Source organism: Poeciliopsis prolifica, unplaced genomic scaffold (genome assembly GCF_027474105.1).
Source record: "Poeciliopsis prolifica strain line A6 unplaced genomic scaffold, Auburn_PproV2 SCAFFOLD145, whole genome shotgun sequence".
Taxonomy (NCBI): domain Eukaryota; kingdom Metazoa; phylum Chordata; class Actinopteri; order Cyprinodontiformes; family Poeciliidae; genus Poeciliopsis; species Poeciliopsis prolifica.
Window position 1 is genome coordinate 386,669 of NW_026562520.1, and position 6,354 is coordinate 393,022.

Genomic DNA, 6,354 nt, shown 5'->3' on the forward strand with positions numbered 1-6,354 from the left:
CCTGAACCAACAGCCTGAACCAACCGCCTGAACCAACAGCCTGAACCAACCGCCTGAACCAACCACCTGAACCAACAGCCTGAACCAACAGCCTGAACCAACCGCCTGAACCAACCACCTGAACCAACCGCCTGAACCAACAGCCTGAACCAACAGCCTGAACCAACCGCCTGAACCAACCGCCTGAACCAACCGCCTGAACCAACCGCCTGAACCAACCGCCTGAACCAACAGCCTGAACCAACAGCCTGAACCAACCACCTGTACTAACAGCCTGAACCAACCGCCTGAACCAACCGCCTGAACCAACCGCCTGAACCAACAGCCTGAACCAACAGCCTGAACCAACAGCCTGAACCAACCACCTGAACCAACAGCCTGAACCAACCGCCTTTTTATGCAACTTCTGAGCCGGAAAGATAAATCTCTGGAGCTGGAGCCCATCGTATCTATGACGGTTTATGGAAAACAGAAAAAAGGTCAGGACTGAAAACGACCCAGGAAGCTGTTTTGTTGCTTAGCAACAGAAGGTCATACTTTCAGTCCAGAAAAGCATTTCACTTTGATTTATTCTCAGAAAAACACTAAGAATTCAGTGGAAAATTTTAATAATCAAGATGTGAACAGAAGTGAGTAAATAAATGAACTGCTTGTTCAAAGTCAGTAAAGAAAAATCTGTTTTTTGCTGAATTTCACAAGGAAACTCCAGATGTAGTCAAATATTATTTGAATGCTACAAAATAAGAAAAGAAAAAAACATATTTCTGTTCAGACAGTAAAAGCAACACAATCTTAGAAACAGGAAGGATGAATTGTTGATGCGTAATTAAAATAAAACTGGAGAAACAGACAGATGTCCTGCCGCGTCAAGTTTCAAATGAAATCTAAACGGTTCGTTGGAAACCAGAGAGCCTCTGCAGCCTGCAGCTGATCGGCAGAACGCCGCGACCTCAAGCTAATCAGAGTTCACCAAAAACACTGATGGGTCGGCGTTGGACCTCCAGGTTCTGAGGCAGCGACATTCAGTTCAGATTACTGAAATTTTCAACTGGATCTCAGGAACTCTGGCAGCTCCAAACAGCAGCTTACAGGAAACCCCACTGTGGGGAATCCGGCCAGGCTGGAGAACGTTTCACTGAAACCAAGCATGAATCACACGACACCCTGATCTCTGCTGAGTTTCTGACTCATTTCTGCAGGTCTGTTCAGCTGCTGCTGTGGCGAGAACCATGAGAGAAGACATAACCAGCATTTTTATTTGAATCAAGCGTGTTTGGCTGTTCAGGATCCACTGGTGATCCACTGGAATCCTCCAGAACATGCTCACTCCAACTTGGCTCATCGATGCACAGGGAAGTCATCCCGACTCCTCCCAGAATCACTGCCATCCTGACTGCATCCACATGTTACGTTTTGCTTTAAATTATTCTTCTGCATTTCAACATTGTGTTTTCTTTGTGCAAAAGAACATTTCTGTGAAAACATAAAACAACCCTGTGATTGCACTTCAGTCTGTAGCTGTGACCTCAGTGCTGCTGCTCAAGGCTTAAATCACCAAACGCTCCGACTTTCTAAGAAAATAAAATGTGACAGCAAAAATAGACTGCCTGCATTGTTCCAGGAGTGTAATGAGGCACAAACTACAGCGGAAACACAATCCCGACGTGTATTTTCTCATGAATAAATAATCTTGTGCATCCTCCAGTTAAATATCCATCAGTTCAGCCACCAGCCTGGAGCTTCAGCCCCCATTATGCATGAAAACTCAAGCCGTCCAGCTTTGTGTCTTTTGTCAATAATCCAGTTTAGCCTGAAATAAGTGGTTTAGCGCAACCCCAGGGGAGGTTTGAGAACACACTTTTTTCATCTCTTCTATGCTTCCAGCACATTCAGTTCTAAACTGATACAATTTAAGCTTTATTTGGCATGCGGATGAAAAATCCTTGGAGAAATGCAAAACAGGCTAATTAAGGGAAACCCTGCTTTGAGCCCATTCCTGCCTCGTTTAGCTGCGGCTGTTTTTTCCAACAACACCTTGTTTGTTCTGAGCAAAGGTTGCAGCAAAGTATAAATTTAATTAGTTTAGAAAACATTTTAGAGAACATGCACAGTTTTTTTTAAAGATAATTGGCCATTGTGCTGTGCGCCACACAAGTAGCAGGTTTCAAGAGTATCCTAAGAGCAATCCATCACACAACACATCTAACAAGCCCATCAAAGTGCAAAGCCATGTCTGGCTCACACTCCAGTGAGCACCTGAGCAGGAATCCTGAGAAAGAAACGGCACGTCTGGCCCTTTCCCTCCTCTTCATCATTACTGAGATCAATTGTCTACAGAGGCTCTTTCATCAAGATCCTGCCTTCCTCTGATAGACTTGTAATGGAAGTGAAAATGAGCTCAGGGAACCAATCAAACAGCATTACCACCTTCAGATGAAGGGACACATAAACACAAAGGAAGCTCAGGTTTAGTAAGCACGCCACATTCCCCTCCACCTCTGCATAAATCTTTCTGAGGAGGTGATGGATGGATATGAAGTCTGCTTTTGTCCTTGCTCCCTAACCGCTGGAACAGCTAATCTAACCCGAACCGCAACTTCTCCATCCATCTCTCCTCCTTATCAGACACAGCTGGTGTGATCCTCTGGGACAGAAAACTACCTTTGGCTGGAAAAGCTGATTCTCAGCAAGCCGAACAAGATAAGAGTCTAATTATTAATTTCCCAACATGTGTTTCGGATTACCAGCAGCTGGCACATTAAAAAAATTCCCTCATTAATAAGATTTTACAGTTTGTTCTGGATAGCACTTCTGACAAACGCCATTAGTATTCCAGATATGCCTCGTATGCGCATCGGGAAATTATCATCACCTGTAAAATAGCATGTTTGTCCAATTTTAGATGCCATAACACAGTTGAGTAGTGGAAGCACAAACTGCCCTCAGGACCTGAGGAGCGTTTCATCAGCTGCACTGCTTCAGTCCAACACACCAAGATTCTGGGATGGAGAGCTATCAGGACAGAACCGGGGACGGCGAACTAAAGGTCAGCTGCTCTGACCCTGAAGCACTAATCATAGACATTCGTTCTGCTGACAGGAACATGGTATTTAGATAACGCTAAAGCGCCACAAAACATTGTTTTGAGCTAATGGTGAAGCACTATACCAATTTAGCATTTAGCTCATGCTAAAATGCTAACTTTGGTAATAATGATACCCACGTGTCAGAAAGCACACAGGATATCAGTAGATTTTAAACTGTTTACTGTAGACCTACAGCAAGGCATTCTGGGTACAGAATAACACGAGGAGCAGGATTGTTGTCATACAGGAAATTACATTCTTTTTTTCATAGCAACAGTTGTAACAAAAACCTAATTTCCATATTTAACTGTCTTCAGTTTTATATAATGTAGTGGAGATGTGCCCACCTGTTTACCAGAATATTTCTCTTCTCTTCTGCTTCACAACTATTTTCCTCTGCCTGCTCCCTTCTGCAGCTGCACCCACTCACCTGTGATTAGCTCTTCTGGCTCCTTTGTCTCTTCCACTTCTCCCTCAGTATTTATGACAGCAGTAAAAGCAGTTTTTGGTTGTGATTTAGAGTATTTCTAGTCAACTGCTTTGATTTCACAGTTAAATGGGATCAACAATGTGACCTTTTTATTATGCCACAAATAAAACTTGGCCACTGGTTAAACTTCCATTCAATTAGTTTGAGCCGAATTTTGCAAGCTCAGTGTTTCATTGTGAATATGTTATGTTTTAAAGTAAATTATCTAAGTAACTCCAATATCAGTGCTGACTGTTGTCTGGTGACATTTTCCTACAAACTTCATGCAGAGAGATAAAGTTTTCTCAGAGCTTCTACATTAGCTGATGCTGCATTAAACTGGAATCAGGACCCAGACTTGATGGAATCAAAATTTTACCAACTGAAATTTCAGGTTCAACCAACTGGGATTCTGTTGATAACCAGAGAGCAGCAATTTTCTCCTTCATCAATGGATGACCAAGATCACAAGACCAAACATTTGAAATAATCAGATCTTTCAGAATCTACTGAAAGCACAAAGTAGAAGAAATTCCACAGACAATTATCCAAAATTCAACTCAGATATTTATAGTTGCAACAGATAAACTGCATGCATCAGTTTAGGATATGAAGCTGAGGAGTACAAGGTCAGGAGGTGAAACCTCAGAAACCTCAATGATCAGCTCAGGACCAAACGTTTAAGTCATGTGAACCAGTGAGAAACCGTCCAGTCAGTTCATCTGGCTGGTCCAAACAGCCGAGTCTGAAAGAGAAAATCACTGGAAAAGAGCCAACAGTCACCAGAGATTTATTGGAAATAAAACCAATTATTTAATTGACTGGTAAATATTATTTTTTTACTGCTGCCCTGATTCCTAAAGGCCAACAGTGGAAAAAGCAGGAGAGCCTACACCCAAATGACTAAAGCAAAAACATCTGAGAAAGAAAACTTTCCGACCGAGATGTTGTAAAACACGCCAGATCATGCTGTCTTGGTCAGATTTTATTAACCATAATCACTGAACTAACGTGGGATTCATTTCTTTCAAAACCTTCACTCAACATTCCAGCTTCCCGCTTCGCTTCACTGAGCCTCTGATCCTGAAACACTCTGTGGACGAGGCAGAGTGATGCTGTAAAAGTCCCTCTCAAAGTTTAAGCAAAGGGATCTTAACTTAGGGGTCACCAGGGGCCTCCCTCTAATGGACTGTAAACCGTATGAAGAAACAAACTTTTTTTCCTATTTTAACATTTATTCAGGCTAAGCTTTGCTGGTTGTAGGCCAGTTTGGATTTACAAACATATTTCTGTTTGGTAAAGCTAAACAATAAGAAACATCTTGCCCCATTGTCAAGATTTCACATGTTTTGCCAAATGTTTGTTCGTTCCTCCATGCAGAGATCAAAACCTGGACTTGGTCATCTTGGAGACACTGAAACTGATTGGGAGAATCATTTAAGCCCAAGCTTGTTTGTGAAGCGCACCAGTCCTTCCTGTAGCAAAACACAATCACATCACGATGGGGAAACATTTTCCAGCTGGCAAGCTTCTCTCTTTTTGCCTCTAAACCTAAAGATGATCATTGGTTTTATCAGACCAAAGCACGTCTCCAAAAATCCAGATCACTGTCCCTGACTTTGATGAGAAATAAAAATATCATGAGTCTTTTGATACTGTGGATGTAAACATCTGGTTTTTGATGCAACGTTTCTGTTTTTTTCTCTCAGTGAAGAGAAAAAAAAACGAACGTCTGGTTGAATGTACAATGTTTGCTACAGGTATGCAGGATAAAAATATGAGCAGCCCATAAAAAAAAGAGAATAAAATCTCATGATCAATGGAAAATTCTCCACTTTGCCAAGTTCTCAGAGGCTAGTAAAACCTGAGCTTGAAATGTGTGTGGAAGAGCAAAACTTTTGGCAAACATGTCCAAAAGTAGAAGCTTCTGTTGTAAAGTTGACCTTCTATCTGCTGAGCAGGAGGAGGGAGGAGGAAAGTTTTTCAAAGGTTTCTGCTGAGTTGCAAAGCTACAAGAATGTCAAATATAAAAGCTAATCAAGTGAAAAGCTTTAAAAATGCAAAACAGACTGTAAAGCTGTCTTCATTCGCTCCCAGTGCAAACATTGGATGAAACAGCATGCTGCCTGGACCGGAGAGTCTGAGTCCAGATTCAGTCCAGATTCAGTCCAGATTCAGTCAGACGGGAGGGAAACATGACGGATCTTATGGGTTTTGTGCCATGGAGGAAAAATTGAGTTTTGTTACAATTTGATTTGAGAATGTTTGAGCTGAGCGTCATCTACCAAACAATGGATGCTAAATGTGCAGAAAATACTGGCAAAGGGGAAGACGTTAGTGATGAAAGGAAAGGAGCACCAGGACAGAACCCTGAGGACACCCAGGAGGCAGGAAAGTTGAGTGTGGTTATTATTATACATGCATATGTTGTTTGTAGCTTTATTTTCTCTCTTTCTGCAGACTTCTGGACTTGTTCTCTCTAAGCTTCTTTGTTTCATTTCAAACATTTTTCCAGTCTTTTCTTTTCCATCTCCATGTTTATGACATTTGAAATAAAACCAGAGTTAATTTGTTGGGCTTCATTTAAACACTCAGACAAAAAACACATGTTTTAAAAAAAACATACTAAGTTTGAACACTGCTTCATTCCTTATGGATGAATTTACATACCTGTAAGTTCAGGTGTGAACCTGAATTTACACTACTAGTAGGTCTGATGTTCAAATGTATTTAAATGTAGGTTTTACTGCAGAAATACAAGTGGTAACAGATTCTGTACAGTTTCACGTACATTCAGGG

The 6,354-nt window shown here is 41.6% G+C and overlaps 1 protein-coding gene across 1 annotated transcript in view; it reads right to left on the reverse strand.

Annotated features, from left to right (window-relative positions):
• LOC129355771 (protein O-mannosyl-transferase TMTC2-like) overlaps positions 1-3,575 on the reverse strand; it is a 28,448-nt gene extending 24,873 nt beyond the window's left edge. Inside the window, 1 exon segment of the mRNA XM_055025387.1 lies at positions 3,434-3,575. The gene's annotated coding sequence lies outside the window, so the exon portion shown is untranslated.
• Between the last annotated feature and the right edge of the window lie 2,779 nt (positions 3,576-6,354).